General features: G+C 44.1%; 1 protein-coding gene across 2 annotated transcripts in view; it reads right to left on the bottom strand.

Annotated features, from left to right (window-relative positions):
- LOC122183869 (LIM domain containing preferred translocation partner in lipoma) overlaps positions 1-17,361 on the bottom strand; it is a 303,475-nt gene that overhangs the window by 201,481 nt on the left and 84,633 nt on the right. The window lies entirely within an intron of this gene.

Here is a 17,361-nt window from a genome sequence, read left to right as displayed (position 1 = left end):
CAGACACACGCTTCCAAAATATAACCTTTAGCATTTCTCAACATGACATTTATGGCCCCAAATTCCACTGTCTTTCACTTAAACTTTAAAGAAAAAGGATTTCAAAAGCAGCTAATCTTCCTTGATGCCTCCATTTCTGAATGCCCAGATTAAGGTATTTTAAAAGCACGTCAATTTTGAAAAAATGCCAGAATTCCACAACCACTGACAACCAGGCTCCTTTTAGACATCTCCACTTGTGTAACAGAAAACAAAGGCAGCCCAAACCATTACTTATTTATGAAGATCTTGGCTTTGGTCTCTTAACAGCCTACATCACTTTTGAGAACTGGACTCAGACGCTGCTGAAAATGTTTCCCATAAAGAAAACCTGTTCATAATGGGCTGAACCGCAACAAACAAGCACTCTCCACCACACACCAGCCATAGCTGTTGGGTAGCAGCAATGGTCCTACAGCAGCACCACGTTACCTCCCTATGCTGGCTTTGAGCTGCAGTAAGGACGTGAAGAACCTGCATGGATAAAAGCTACTGCTAATTTTGGAGCCCTCAAGTGTCTGTCCATGCTCTGCTTTGGTGTCAGCACACCTCAGGGTTCTGGAAACCAGAAGCAGCTGGGACTTGACCTGGAAAGATTTCTTTACATCAGAAAGCTTGGAAAAGGATTGGTGCAAGAGAGAGCACTGGGCCTAGGCAGACATTAGCTGACTGCTGTTGCATAGAGGCAGTTCCAGCTGGGCAGCTCCAGTCGGGCAAAGCAAAGGCACCACTGGACTTACAAAGAGAAACTCTTACTGCTGCCTGAGCAGAGCAGCACTGGGATTTACCAGTGGGTGCACACAGCTCTCTGAGGTCAGGTTGGGAAAACAAATGAGGGCAGATGAAGGGCGGCCTCTGGCTGGTGGACACCCCCTCAGAGTGAAATCATTACCAAGCCTCACAGCTCTACAGCTCTCAAACTATTCTGATACAGCTCTGTGGCCAGGCACACAGCCATCTATTTGAATGTCTCAAGAGAAGGCATTTCCAAAGCTGAAAAGTATAGCCACGTGTAGACAGCTATAAAGGTCAGTGCTTAAAACCTGCAAGCAGGTGCATGACTGATATCATCACCTTTGCCACCTACCATCAAACATGGAGACCAAATATCTTCTCGCTGATAATAAGCAGGAATGCATCTACAAGAGCATGTACCACCAACCTGGGCATACTCATGGTGCCACAAAGCTAACATTTCCACGCACACATGTTCTCAGAAAAAAAGCAACTGTCCCCTATATTACACGGAATATTTAGGCAGGAGAAAAGCACATTTGACAACGTAAGTCTGTCTAGAGAAAAACAAAAAAGTAGAGATCCCCTTTCTTTCCCCTTTCTTGTAGTCTGAGACCAGATGTTAGTGGAAATGTCAGGATCAAGTAATTGGGACTTGGGTGAAGATCTGGTTTGCCAGCTCATCCTGCCTTGCAAAGCATCTCGGTCCTACAAGCGGTGGAGAAAAATCAGGTGAGTCTTGTATTGAACAAGCAGATAAGGCTTTTGGATATAGAACAGAGAAAGTAGTCTGATGGACTCTGATATGGACAGCCTTGTCCTAGCAATCTGCTACTAGACAGTAGTGCTGAGTCAGTGGGGACAGAGGTGGGGAAGGAGCAAGGTCTCCATGTGGCAATGTGGAAATGGTACCTCCAGCTATCAGCAGTGCTTGTTAAAACTGACATATACAGTGTGTGTCTCTTCCAGCCCAGTAAGTTACCTCCAGGTAACAACCTTCTTACTGGAGGATTCAATTGTACTTAAAGACTGCAAAGAAAAGCCAGTCCTCATGTCTGTCCCAAAACTAGGAGATGGGCAGTTTGTGGTCCTCTTCTACCTCCACTGCTCTTTGTGTGCCAGAGGAACTGCCACATGCCTCAGCACTTCCCCACCAGGCAGTGTGGCTGCTCAAGGTCACAGACTTTGCAATCCCTTCTGCTGAAGGATGAGCCCATTGCATTGGACATGTGATACCAGTGAAAGGAACCACTGGGACCAGCATGGAGGGGCTGGCTACAAATGAAGACTGTGGCAGGAGCACCCTGCAGGCAGACAAGCATCCAAGGCCGAGGTGCAAGGACAGATCTTACCACCCTCCCAAACACGGCTGCCAGCTGACCTCACACTGAGCAGAGCATCATTCTGAAAGGAAGAAGTGAAAGGCAGGTCTGCCCCGCAGGGCTGTAGAGAAAACCAGCCACGACAGGCAGGATGGACTGCGCTCCCACTGCCTGGTACTTCTCATTACCAACACCAGCCTCACCGGACACAGAAAACACCACCAAAACACTAAAATTCACCTACCTGGCCACCTCGTCCTCTCACATCATTCAAAAATGTAACACATGACAATAAGTCTCAGGCAACTATCTAGGCTTAAGAGCAGAAGGCAAGGTGGGCACTCAGCCTTAAGAGTTAAACAGGACACTTTGCTCTCTTATTACATTTAAAGATCGCTGTATCTTGCCCATTGCTACAAGCATCTTGGAGTTTTATTCTGACAAGTTTTCAGCCCCTGGTTTGCTATTTCATACGAAAGACCATCCCACTGCACAAAGCTCCTTCAGAGCACAGGCGTTACCTCCACACTGATTCAAAACAAAAAGAAAAAGCACTAGCGAGATTATCATCACCCCTTCTGGCAGCTCCTTATTTGTCCTTAGCCACCTCACAGGCAACACGCCTTGGTCCCCTTACGGTCTGCCACGAGGCAGGGATGGGCTGAGCGATGCATAAACCAGGGCTATCTGCTCCAGCAGCCAGGCCACACAATGCTGGGACAGTTGATGACACTGTGGCATCTCATGAACGAGCTTGAAGAGCAGTTCTCTTATGGGCAGTTTGGGAATATAAGACCACACTGCAGTAACTCAGTTGCTAACTGTAGGCTGGCATGCAGCTTCATCTTGGCTACCCTCTAACACATTTGTGTCAGTGGCGGTGGGGTTTTCTAATTGTTTCCCGTTAGCCTTTTCTCTTCCTCTTTCTCCTCCTCTCATTTTCTGTCATGCATTTGCTGTCACTCGTTTTTGCTATATGTGCCTTGACAATGTTTTCAACAAGTTCCCTTTTCCTGATCTCTTCCAGCCCCAGCTCCCCAGCCTCAATTAAATTTAGCCTAACTACACAAGATCATAAAAAACGAAAATGAATAGATCTCTTTTTAACAGCCGAAGCTGAACTTCTGGGTTTGTTCTGATCTCTCCCCAACACTTTTCTTCTTTTAAGGGCATGTGATTTTGTGCCTAGGGTAAAAGGCCCCAAGCAATGCAATGCAGGGGATTGAATCCTTCTGAAAAAAAGCATGTAATGGAGAATCCACTGCTGCACTCAGTAAACTATATGGGCAAGCAATCAAGCGCCAATATTATGGATTCTCCTTCACGTCTGGCTTAAATTTAGCTAGCTCCACCTCCAAGCGCTGGATTTTGCTACACTCCTACCTCCCTTCCACACGCAGGTCCTCACAGAACGCATCCAGGTCTTTGATGAAATCAAATCACAACGTTTAAATTAAGCATCAATTAAACTCACTGGTTAGAACAGACTTCTCTTGATTCACTCCTATATATTTACTCTGAACTCTCTTCAATTTTTCAGCAACCTTTAGGGAGGTGATGGATGCTACCATTTGACCATTTTCTCAAGAGTGGAAACTTATCATGGGAAGAGCAATAGGATGAATAACATCAAAGACAAGAACTATACCAACTTCAGCTGCGGCTGCCTGAGGTTCTGTTATCCTTCCTTCCTTGGAAGCATTAGTCATTGCCTACTTTTGGAGGTAGAGTATCAGACCAAACTAACCATGATAAATAACATTAAGAGCAAAGAGTAGAATCACACTGCGTAAATAAAGAAAACCCATGTGCTCTGATTCTATCATTAGGATAATCTTAATGCCTTAAGTCCAGAAAAATCCCAACCATAAAGGAACACATGACAGCAGAGGAACTGGAGTCCCATGACAAAACTGCACCATCTAAAAATCATCAGACTAGGAATTTCAATAGAAGATAACACCAGAAAGTAATAAAAGCCTGACAAGTCTGTTGGGTTTTTTGTTTGTTTTTAAAGACGTGCAAAAGTACTTGGGTTATTTTGCTTTTAATCACAGGATGTCACTCACCTTTGAGAAGCAAAGGTAACACAAAGAGGCTCCCAAGTCAATTTAGCCTCATATCAGAAACAATGAAAGGGCAGAGTACCCATTTGTCTATCTAAAGTTGTTAGTACATTCATCTCTGAGACAGGCTTTTCCATGATTAGATTGTACCCAAATAAATCTTCATTTCATTTTCATATTTATAACACGGACGAAATACTCCTTGGATGTTGATGGACTTTGCCAAGACAGAAGAATTTGTCCCCGAGTTAATTAAGCTAATGCTTCATAGTGGGTAGCAACAGTGCTTAACATAAAATGAGCAACAACAGTCTGTTCTTCCAGACAGTCTGCTCTGTCTTCAATCCTACTTCTTCCTAATCCACTAGCTTGGTTCAGATTCTCTGTACCCCCCATGCAGTTACCATCAGCCTGAAGGCCACAGGGCTGACAAGATACAGAGATTTTTTTTTGCAGACACAGAGTGCAGCTGGAAGCCCTCCAGTATCTTCTCTCTGGTACTATTAGGGACAGAACCAAGACACCTTCCCGGGATAGAGAGAGCTCATCTCATGGATTAAAAGAGTCATGTGTAGAAAGGCAGGCTGTCATCTCCCCACTCTCCTTTCTCTTCTATCAACACAACAGGACTTGAAGAGACTTCACTTCATTTTCCAGCTGAGTTCTCATACTAAACCAAGGGGACACACTTCCTGAGGCAAAACCGTGCCACATTTTGCCCCTTTTGGTGAGAGATGCAAAAAAAGTGGATGTTTCTAACTTACGCTTGTCTTTTTTTCTTTTCTTCCTGAAATTCCCACAAGCAGGGCCCAAATGCTGTGCTAAATTACAGTTCTTTGCTTTGTCCTTATCACCTCCACTTCACTAATTAGCCCAAAGCAGTAATGGAGGCTGACCAGAGAGATTTGCTCTTTATAAATTCCTAAAGCTGCTTGTTTCCCTTGGCATCATTCCACTTTGAACGTTAAGTGAATTTATTTCTCCACTTAGGACCAGTGATCTCTAGCCATGAAGCTTTCCGGCTTCTTGTGGCCTCCAAAAGAGGATATAATGTCAAAATTCTGGTCTCATTAGAGGTCTTTAACCAAACAAAGGAAGCACCATAGCTACTTACAAACTCAGCCCAAGGTCTCTTGGGATGTCTTTCCCATATGGAACTATTTATCTTCATCAATTTTACATCATAGGGGAAATTATGTGATTTGGGGAAACCATGATCCCTTCTAAACTCCCCTAATTCTTGCTGATCTGCACAACATCTCTCAAAATTTAAGACCTGCAATATTAACCAGCCCCAAGAAGCTCCACTCCTCCCTCAGAACCTCCCAGCAGCAAACTGACTCGGGTCCTCAGACATCGCATCAGCAACCAGGAGAACCTCAAAGCCACGAGAAAACTCCCAGCACTGGGATTGTTGTACAGGGTTTAACTGACCTGGAGCAGCTAAGAGATGGCTGAGCCCAGTGATTGCCTTCTTGATTATACGTAAAGACTTAATGCACACAGACTCCAACCCCTCATGGCAGACACTCCCTGAGACTAAGCTTCTTTGCTCACATACATTTTGCACCACTTCTGGATGTTTGTTGATGTTTTGCACTGCCATTTACAGCAGCTATCAGCTGAAGTAAATTTAAACCTTTCTCTCCCCCCAGCACTGGAGTTTCTTCCAATTGCTTGGATCAGACTGAGTTTTGTATCTTCAGCTCAAATTCCTCAAAATAAAATGAAATCAAAATAAATTGAAGTCTCTACTTCAGTTAAATAGGGCTGAAAGCATTCACCAGCTTCCTGCTGTGGGACATCGCTAATGTAATCAGAGGAATTAAAGGTGAAAGAAACCCAGTTACAGCACTGTCTGCACTGAATTATTCCTCGAATCATATAATCTAGTATCATCTCACTCTGGTTTAACAGCTTCAATCCATTTTCATGGGATCTTTCAGAATACCAGATTGAAATTCAGAGTCCTCCCTGCTTTGAGCAAAGGTTTGGCCCAGATGACCTCTGGTGATCCCTTCCAAAATCAATTATCAACACTCTTAAGACCCAAGACTTGCAGCAACGGCTTTATCTGAACTCAAAAGGGTTTGCAGCAATACAACTTTTTCTAGCACAGCCGCACCCAAGCTTCATTTTCTGCTAGCAGATCCACAGTAGCTGGGGATTCGATTTTTGCTTTACATACTAAGTCACTGCAACTTTTACACTATGAAGCAGACATAACAGGAAGACAGCAAGTCCATGGTGGGGATGGCAAGAGATCTGCTGGAAGGATTATTTCTACTGTGCTGCTTGCTGCAGGTTGAAATCAGCAGAGACCAACCCCACACCGCTTTCCATCTTACCCCAAAATCCTGTTGCTGGGGCAGTGTTGGCATCAACTGAAAACTTCCCCTTTTTTTAAGTTTCTTTCGGTTTATTTCTGTCACATCAGTGGGAAAGGTAGAAGGGCAAACTAAACATAAAACTTCTTTTCTTTCCCAATATAATTGCATTAGTAGTTTTGGGATTAGATGCAGTCTATTTGAATTTGACTGCCGCTGCAAAACACGCACATAAAAGCTGATGAGCAAGATCTTCCTTTTACAGCCATGTCACATCCTGGTGTTGGATGATAAACTAGGCTCTAAAAACCTAATAAATTGAACTTGACTGGCCCATGTGCATTGAAACAAAGAGATGGTACTGACTCCCTGGAGATACATAGATCTATCTAATCTAATACAACTCTAATGACCACATTACAATTTCACGAGAGAGCAGCTGATTCCTGACTCCTGTGGAATGAGGCAGTCCTCAGCAACTCCAAATACAATTATATTGGACAAAATATTAATCCAAGGCCTCAGCTACCTGTGGTCACAACAAACCCCAAGGCAATAGCAGTGGAGGAGGCAGGCCTGGCGACCAGTCCAAAATGCTTACTCAAAAACACAAAGTTTGTGGTTGAACCTTCAGAGCTGAGCCAAGAGGCAGCCCCGAGCTAGCAAAAGTTCTTCCAGTTCTTGAGCTTTTCTTCCTGATAACATGACCTACATGTTTGTGAGGGTGTTGCTGCACCACAAAGGAAAGTTTGAGATGGATGCTTGAGGATTTCATGTACAAGAGAGGAAATATATTAATAGGGACAGCAAAAGAACAGGCAGAATGATGCACAGAGTTTATTTTTGGGAGTCTCAGACCATGAGCTCCCTTACAGAAATACTGTTTTCCTGCACATCGTTTATTCTCAAGATCCTTCTGCCAAAAAAAAGTCAGCAAGGCACTGCCAAACAATATGGAGCGCACCCAGCCAGTGGGCACACAATGGAATCAGGCCTATCAAAAAGATTCCACATATGAAAAAAGATACCAGGATAACATAAAGACAGCAAGGTTAAAGCTTTCAGAGCAAATCCAGGCTGTTTGGATGCTGATGCTGCCTGTAAACAAGAAGGAACAGTGCAGAACTGACATTCAGCTCAGCAGTGAGATATCAACAGGACCCCAGTGGGACCAAATGGGACCGTGGCAGCGTATTGACACACAGATAATTGTATTAGCTTTACAGAGAGCTGTGTGTTTATGTCTCCGCCTGGGGATAAACAGCAGGGATCTGAGCCCAGTAGAGAGGGGAAACTGATATAAAATGAACATGGCAACAGAGCAGGGCTTGAGGCGCAACCCAGCAAGGCTATGTGGGTGCAGGTAAGCTGTGATTTATGGCAGGCTCCCTGCACTGCATTTCTCTTATAAAATGGATGCGATTGCAGGAAAAGTCAGCTGCTACCAACCCTGGAAGAGCACAAATCTGCAGCTTGCAATCTACAACCCAAGCTGTCAGGAGGATTTCTGTGAATGGGAGAGGAGCTGCAGCCCAGAATATGGGCACAGCAGAGGTCACGTTCAAGAGGGACACGAGTGCAGAGCCAGCGCCACAGCCAACCTTCTTCTGGGCCAACCTCAAGGGGCCAGTAATAGAAGCCAGACTTCAAAACTGTTAACCCTAAAAATCAGTTAATGAGCAGGAACTGTGTCCAGGAGCAAAATCTTTAATCCCGGGCTTCTTTCCCTCCTGCCTGATCCACTTAACCTTTCCTGACCAGACTCCAAGCTGTCCTGAAGTCACAGATTCCATTATAACAAATCCTCGGATGTTTTCTCCTCGCCCCTGAGCACTGCATCAACCTGTGCCTCATTTTTGGCAGCTTGGCCTGTGGCACCTTGCAAATAATAAGGGGAAATAGCCTTTTTCCTATGAAAAATCCTAGATCCTAATATACGGAAGAGTGATTGCTGCCAGATGGCTGGGAACTGATGCTGCAGAGAGACTGCTAATGGAAGCAAGACAGTTGAGTGCCTGAAAATAGTAGAAAAAGAAGTACACATGCTCCTTTGCACAAAAGGTCAGAAAAAGAGTATGTTTTTCTAAGTTTCACAACAACAGGTGATTTGACATTCTCAAGACACCAGCACCCTAATGTATTCCTGTCTCCCTTTTGCAACACAAAGGGAAACTAAAGCATCAAAGTGCATTCTTCTTTAAGAAACCGACAGCCCACAGTACTCTCAAGAAAGAGCAAGCATCTCTGCTGGCTGTTGAGTCCTGCTTTTAGATAAAGCTTGACTTACCAGTAGATTCATGTCATAGCTTTGTCCTTGAAAATTTCCAAAATGGAGAATCAACTCTAGCAACTTGTTCACACACACTGCACTACTTTCCAAATGAACACACTTTTTCCAGCTCTCCAGCTGAATCTCCTGATCCACTGTGTACATCTCTGGCACTTTATTTTGTCATTTGGACAGAAGTGTCTGGCTCTGACAGGGTTCTCCTAAAGTAATGCAACATGCAGTCTGCTTATTTGTAACGATGGTGCACACTAGACTTGAATTTGACACAGCATTCACAGTATAGTGCAAAGTGCACTGTCCTTTCAAAGAAAGATATCACATAGTAGAATAAAAGGTATTTTTTGAGATGATGCACAAATCTGTGAAGCTCCTGACTGTCCATGGACACATGGATAGGAGAAGAAGTGAAGTGATGTGAGCTACCTTGTGCTATTTGCAGTAAGCACAACGTACAGCTATTTGAGAAGATGGCTCTTCAAAGAGGGATGTTCTGGAACCATGGGGAAATGAGTCAAGAAGAATATTAAGAACAGAGGCAAGTGCGCCGACACTTTGGAGCACACCAAGATAAGATGCTCTTTTACTAACTGGAGGGCATTAGTTCTGCTCTGAATAGAAAGTGGTGACTGAAGACAAGTGCTTGGTATTTGACTTTCGATTCTTCTTTCAAACTCTTCAAACTACTGAGCACCAACTAAGTAAACCTGCTCTTCCACATTAACTCAGTGCTTGCTCACTCAAGAACTGCCATGCAAAAAGCTCTAGGAGAGAATTCCCCAGCTGGCCCAATCCACACAGCTAGCAGTGAAGCTGACTAACTTGGCCAGGCAGCCACTCTGGCCTTGCAGTGTTGCTGAGCAAGTGCATTATCTCAAGAAGGTACCTCCAGTAGCTCCACCACCATGCCATCAGTGCTGTCTGGTTTTAGACAACCACATCAATCCTTTGTTCCTTTTCCCAGAAATCAGCATGAAGCCTGGTTGTGACAAAAGTATTGAAACTGGTCTGGCCATATTGGTTCCCTAGGATGAAATGGCTCAAACTTGAGTCCTAAGAAAACATTCCAGTGCTTCTCTAAGTTCACTGTGCCTTCTCATTGGGCATGGAAATAAGGAAGCAGATTGTGACCACGGGGTATTTTTGGAAGAAAGGAAGAAGCAAACACCTTAACCATTCCACAAGGACCTTCAACCCCACCAGCCCCTCAGAGTGCCTCATTACCTCCTGCAGAGCTCACAAACATGAGCTGCATAAGCATGGCTCTGTCAGCTGGAAAAAGCACGCTCAGTTGCACGGGACCAGAATCTGTGCAAAGCATGTCTTGTAGTTTATCTATTGCCACTCTTTGCTCCCGCAAGTCCATCCTCATATACTGCAAAACATCTAAGACAAAAGAGAGGATAGCCACAAGAAACCACTTTTGATATTAAAATTATTGCATGTTTCTTTTCTTGGCATCTTGTGGGAGAGAAGATCCAAGCCTCTCTTGATGGACTCTCTGAGGGGCTACGGAGACCGAACAACGCAGCTGAGGCACCTGGGCTGTGTGCACATCCCCAAAGCTTTCTTGTTTTTGAGTTAGAAACTGCTGCCTCAGGTCATAAAAACACTGTGTTTTGCAATTGTATTGATATGTTCCTGGCACAGAAAAAGAAAATAAACTGTAAATGCAACCAATAAGGAAACTTGAGCTGCTCTTTGTTTCTGTACGACTTAAAATGCTAAGGGGAAAACCTAAGCAGCAAAGAAAATTGATCCATGGAAAGATGCAGTACGGTAGAACCAGTAAACAGATAGTATTTTGAAATTAGCTTGAGCTTACGCAGGCATAACCTATGGCTTTGGAGTTTCTACGTTGCTGTCATCAGGTTTCCTGCAATGACAGTGCTGGAGACATCCCCCTGAAGAAGCACTATTAAGCAAGTCCCTTTTTAAAGCAAGTGACCTCAGAGCCATTCTGGAGAAGCAACCATCAGGGACCAGCTTCACCTGCTCTCTCTGCCAAAGCTGTGCCCTCTCTTCTCTGCAGCCCCCTCTAAAATTCATCACTCTCCTGACTTCCAAGTGAAGTTATGATTTAATGGCTCAGCACAATATATTTAATCGTGCAAGGAATATAAATGCACACACAAAGATGTGTGTACACATGTGCACAAGGATGGCTGTTTGTGTGGGGTTTTTTGATGCTATATCACTTACTCAGGAAACTGTGAAAGGGAAGGAGAATAAGGAGAGAAACCAACAGTTGCTCACATGGATCAACACTTCCAGGCTCTCTCTTTTGCAGCTCATCTCACTCATACTTGTGGTTTCAACATGTGATTCACATTAGGCCCCTCTGCTCGCCATTTGATGGTTCTGCTCAACAGATGTGAATTTATTTAGTCACAGAGCCTGCTCTTTACACTGCCTCTTTGTAGAACAGATGGGCTTTTTTCTCTTTTCCATTCCTGTTCAGCAATATTCAGATAATGCTGGTACTCCATGCACTGGTTTTCTTGATGGTTTTGTATATGTAAAGGTACAACATGCAAACACAGACATGATCTCACACAGGCAGTAAGGATACATGGCAAGAGGCAAAAACAGTGATGGGCAATACCGAACTGCAGCTCTAGCATCACCCAGGGAAGCCCAAGACCACAGGGATCTGAGTTCAATCCCATACCTTCAGGAAAATCAGTGATGCACAGTTTACCTAGAAGGGTCCAGAAGACACAGCTCCTCCAATGGTCCATCCCAAAGCACAGCTCCCCAGCGAAAGCGCTGGCAGAAGGGAGAGCTGAAGGGGAAGCTCCTGAAACATTTATGGGGACATAAAACCATGTGCATCTCCTGGGACTGTGCAGCATGGTGAAATAGCCTGGAAAAGCCATTCGCTCCCTGTGTGGGCATTCTTCTTGCTGCACTGAGAGTGCCTTTGGCACTGGATGAAGCAGAACTGCACAAAGGCCCTCTCGGAGCAGAATAAGACTGCCCACATGAGAAGTACGCTCGGAATAGCTATTGCACTTCAAATTCACACCCTGGCTTTGTTTTGCAACGCTTCCCCTGTGCAGAAAGTCCCTAGGCATCAGATTCAATTTCTCCCTGTATCATCAAGAGCTGAGGACTGCTTCCATCTGCGAGCAGGACATGGCCCATGAGAGGCCAAAGTACGATCCACCATTCCTTCATGCTCACCTGTATGAGGATGTGCCTCAATACTGCTTTAATAACTGAACCCTGATGATTTCATCCCAGCAAGCTGCCTTGCTTGAGGGTAAATGATCTCTGCCTTACCACAGAAATCAAGCACAGGATGTGCATGCAGGGCACACACAAATGGCATGCCCACACCTGTGCATGGATTTAATTCCTTTCCAAAGACTGCAGTCCCATCCCTTGGCCACAGCTTCGCCCTTCATGCATTGCCCACCTGTTTCAAAGATGACCTCAGTTTCCCAGAGAAGTTACTTGGGACATGTATAAACATGTGCAGGAAAAAAAAAGAAAAAAAGAAAAAAAAAAAAAGAAAAAAAAAAGAGTTTAAGCTGTGTTGTTTGCTTTTTTTTCTGGAGAATGAGACTGCAGGTTTCAGAAGGGAAGCAAAAGTGGAATTCTGCACTTGAAAGGCACCCAGGGCACAGCCATTAACACCCCTCCCTGTGGGGCCTAAAGCTAAGCATTTGCAAGTGCAAGAAGTATGAATAGCTTTCATTTTAGGGGCAGTGGGTTTACAACCAGGCACCTTTAAAGACCAGAAGGTATTAGGCAGTTAAATATTTCCAACAGGAGAAGATCGATACAGAGAAGAACAGCTGAGCCCCTGCAGGACGACAGGCACTCCAGCTACAAAGCAACTCGTGAGGTATAATTTTCATTCCTATTAATGACCGTGCTATCCAAATACTGTGGATGGATCACACAGCAGCATTTCACTTCTGTGCATCTTAAGAAAAAAAGCAACAAAGCAAAAACACAGTGAAAGAGGGACCTTCATGAGCATAAAACAGATTTGTGCATCCAATTCTCAGAGGCTGCTTTCCTAGCCTTCATTATGAGCCTCCAATAACTTCCTCTGATAAGCAAAACCATGTACTTGCTTTACTCCACTCAAACAAAACCAAACCAGACCCACTTTGCCCCACCTACAGAGCTGGGGCAGGACCAAGTGGTGTGACATGCTAGTAAGCATGGTGAGAATGGGTTGATGAATGAACTAGCTGATCTTAGCGGCCTTTTCTAAGTTAAATGATTCTATGATCTTCCTACGTGCCACTCTTCTCCAGCATCTTCCCTTCCCTTCCACCTCCACTTCCTTAAGCCCCTTCTTTACAACCTGAAGCAAAGAGATGAGCGATGGAGATGTATGTTTGCAGGGCAGGGTAAGAACTAATGGGGAATGGAGCTAACTCAGCTGGCAAGGACTCATGATGGAAAGCAGTGAGCTGTTCTGAAGTAAATTAAGAAAACATTTTGAATGCTCTCCTAAAATGGAACAAATAGGTCCAACACTCCAACAAAAGGGGATTTTTTGTATCTCTGAATGATAGTGCTCCACTTCTATGCCCTGCGGCTGCTTTGAAAATTCAACACTATTTCTCTGAAGAATTTTCTTGGACAAGCTTTATGGGTTTGATCAGTTAACTATTTTTTAATGCTAATCCACCCCAGTGATATTTATCCTCCTTTTCCCTACATGCACAGAAGCGCAGACGCAGACAAATACTACACAAAAGCAAGCACTGCCCAGACAGACAGGAACAGTCACATCCAGAGCCAGCAACCAAACACCAACTTTGTTCTACAGCACTCTCCTAGCAATCCAAGATCCTTTGGTCTACTATGGATATTTAGGCATCAAATATCAGTGGCCATCAGGTACTATATCTGTGATGTGATCTGGTTACAACTATTCTCACTCAAGTGAAAAATAAAAATTATATCATTCCAGCTTTTGGAGGATAAGTGTGGCTGGAAGGCCTCAACTTCATTACTACCAAGCCCCAAAAGCCACCCAAGTGCTTCTCCATCCTCCAGCTGAATAAACGAAGGCATAGATATAATGATTTTCTTCAGTGCATGCAGCAAAGAGATAAACTGAACCAGGAACAGGATCAGAATCTCCTGCCTGTCATCATCTTACTGGAATTGCTCTCACCTTCCCCACAGACTCAGCTTTACAACCTGAGTGTGATGCTGAGCAAAACTCCATTTACAGTCTGAGCATCCAAATGTTCCCGCTAATTTAGAGCGGATCAATCCAACTGTGTACTAGGAACCTACACCTGTATGCCATTATCTGCTGTACTAGTTGCATCACTGTGAAATCCTACTACATGCATAGCAGCTATTGCATCAAAGAGAAAGCAGAGTAAGGGGCAGTCCCTGCTCTGCAGTGCCTTTGGTCCTCGAGTTGCTATCTCTGTCTTTGGGTAGCAGATTCAGGCAGTATTTCCCGTGGCAGAGAATTACACAGGCTGATTACTCTCTGTGGAAAAGCAAAGAAATCCTGGAAGCAATTTTCTGTCTCAATTGTTCCCAGAGCAAGGGAACAATTTTTCAGCCCTCTTCCTATTTTCTGCTCAATGCCATGCAGACTCAGAGTGCAGAACTCATCTTGCTGCTGTCCTGCAAACACTTAGTCAGGTGAAGCTTCACACACAAGCAGGCCTGAAGGCTTCCACCTGCATCAGCCTTGAACTTGGCCACAAAGTCTTTACAAGTCAGAAAGAATGAAAGGAGGTAGGTGTGATAGCCAACATCTCCAGGAAATGGTCAGCCCTAGGTAGGAGCAGGCTTACTCCACAGCACCATACCTTGTGGCTCCAATACAATTCTCAAACCCAGCTCTTTCAAAATTCATGACTAATTTTTCAAAGAAGGTCGTGAAAGAGCAGCTAGAAATGAGAATCGTGAATTACAGGCAGGATCCACATGAAGGAAGATCCTTTTCTGAAACTAGAAATTTCATTAGCATGAAAAAACACTTTTGGTGGGAAAAACACAGCACTTTAAAATAAAAAAGTCTAAATGTCCATGGTTTGTTTGTTTGTTTTTAACCAAGATCTGAAAGCAGCCATGCAAAACAGCCATCCTGGGGCTGACAGTATTTCCAGTTTCCAAAACACCCACATAGGCTACAAAGTCAAGAGACCAGCGTGATGCTGTGCTCGAGCACCCAGGCATATCGAGAGTCCCAAGCTACTGCATTTTGTTGCAATTTGGCAAAAGGCTGTGGGACAGGGCTGGAAGAAACCACTGCTCTGCACCAATCCTACCAAGCTGCAGCAAGGACTCCAAACGTAGATTTTTCGGCACTTTGACAACAAATGCCTTCACACATGTACCCACCCACACTCGGAATGATTCAATCAAAACCCTATTTTCCTTACAAAGGAGTTTTGATAGAAAACTTTCTATTTGCCCTAGTCAATTTGGCTAAAGCATCAGTCAAAATGTTTTCTGGAATTGACACCGTTGGTGGCAGAGCAGGCAAACAAGCTCTGAGATAATCTGCCTCCAAAGGCAGGAACTGACCTTTCAGTTGCATTATTTTTCTCGTTTAAAATAAAGGTAAGTTTTAAAACAGTGTTACTTTTCTGCTGATGCTGAAGACGTGGAGCAAACGGGGCTGTGTCCCTGATACAGAATCTCATGGCCAATCTTAATATCGCTTAATTTTCAAATGAGGAATTTGGTAGTAAACAACCTTTCCGTTGTACACAAACATTTTTAATTTCATGCCCTGCTAATCATACATCTGTTAGAGTTCCTCTTCCATCCATTGCTGTAGCGATAATAAAAGAAAAAACTCGTGCTACGAATGTGTTTTGCCTAAAATGAAAACTGCATAATAATCGATTTCCTTCAGCAGGGTGAGGGAGAGCAGCAAGAAGCAGAACTCAGCCAACGAAGGTGACAGAGATACGGTTTCATGCCAACTGGTGGCCCCATTCCCCAACTGAGGGGTGGGTTACCACATTTCATAGGAGCGGTTGCTGTGGCGGCAGTGCCCGTTTGATTTTGAGCCTTTTCTGAACTGCTGATACATGACTTTCGCCTTTTCTAGATTCCTCCTATGCCCATAGCCATGTTGAGCCAACTCCAGGTCAGAAATGCTGCCCCTATGGGAGTTACACAATGAAAGAGCACTTGGTGTCCTAGGCAACACGACGCGAAGATATAGGGGCAGAAGCACAGGGCTCTGTTGTGTCTGCACAGCCTCCAGCTCTCCTACCAGCATCCCCTCCCAAGGGTGATTTCTAAAGCACAGTTATCTACATAAACTCCCCCTTATTGTCATCAAGAAACACAGTTGTTTGAGTAATCTCCACTACTGCACCCCACATGCATGTTACAGACATATATCACAATCAAAGCATCCCAACCTCCTGGGCACAGCAGGTTTGGGGCAGCCATTGGGAAACATGGTGAGGGGATCCAAATCTGCCTGTATCACCTGCAGGACTAGATGACCACAGTCAGCATCAGAACACGTACTGATACATCTTACCACCAATATGCAAAAGCTCTGGGTTTCTCAGACCTCTAATCAAAGTGCATTCAATCAAATAACCCTACCAGAATTAGCAGTGAAAAGGGATGGGAAGGAATAAAAAAGACTTTGTTGAGCAAAAGTACTCCGAGACACATTTGATGTAATAGTCATATGATTAACAAACTGTCATATCAAAGTTTTCTGCAAAGTAGGAACACTCTGACAGTTCATATTTTAAAAACTGACATTTTGATTCATTACTGTAAATAGCACTCTGTACTAAATATTGTGACAAGGCATACAGTGTATTTTTTGAGCTCTGTAACATTTAGGAAGTACTGGGATTTTGGAGAAGAAAAAAAAAGAAAAAAGGAAAAAAACCACGTGGAATATCAAATGCAGTTAAAGAAGAACTCCAAGAACACTTCTAGAGGAGAGGATCATTTCTTTTGAGATAACCTATGTCCCTACCACCATCTCAAGCACTGCTGGGAACTTGGCCCGCAAGGATCTTAATGTACTGTTTGCATAATAAAATAGGGAATTGTCTCACGGAACAAAAGAGCTATAAGAAAAGTGGCTACATTAAATAATGTAAAATTACTCAATAGCAAATCATCCCAAAGCTGGCATAAGGAAAAGAACGCTAAAAGGAGCTGCATTGCCACTCAGACTATTTGTGAGCACAGGATGACAAGCAAAACAAAGCTATGTTCAAATGACTGCCCAAATGCGCATCTTACTCATCCCATCAGTCTCTACAGGTTTTGCCCCTTCCTTCGTCCACATCTCTCGTGCCAGGTGAGAATATGGGCAAAAATGAGGTAAGGGGACACAGCTCATGGGTCCCTTCCCTGACTGTCCAGCACGACCAGCAACAGCATGCTGGGCGCATAAGCAATGCAAACCCTCTGCATTTCATCAAAAGTAAGACAGGTGATGGAAAAATGAAAAGCAAGCCCCAGCTAATGACAAATGGCCTGCCAGAGCAGCAGGAGAAAACCTGAAGCTGCCTAGCCCGTTTGCAAGATGCTCAGGTGTTATTAGGACTGCAGTCGAGGGCTTTAGAAAGAAAAATGGTTACCATTACCATTACTTA

The sequence above is a fragment of the Lagopus leucura genome, unplaced genomic scaffold (genome assembly GCF_019238085.1).
Source record: "Lagopus leucura isolate 7727_CA_CO unplaced genomic scaffold, USGS_WTPT01 Super-Scaffold_100021, whole genome shotgun sequence".
Taxonomy (NCBI): Eukaryota; Metazoa; Chordata; class Aves; order Galliformes; family Phasianidae; genus Lagopus; species Lagopus leucura.
The sequence above is the reverse complement of the archived record's forward strand: the minus strand, read 5'-3'. Positions and strand labels throughout refer to the sequence as shown.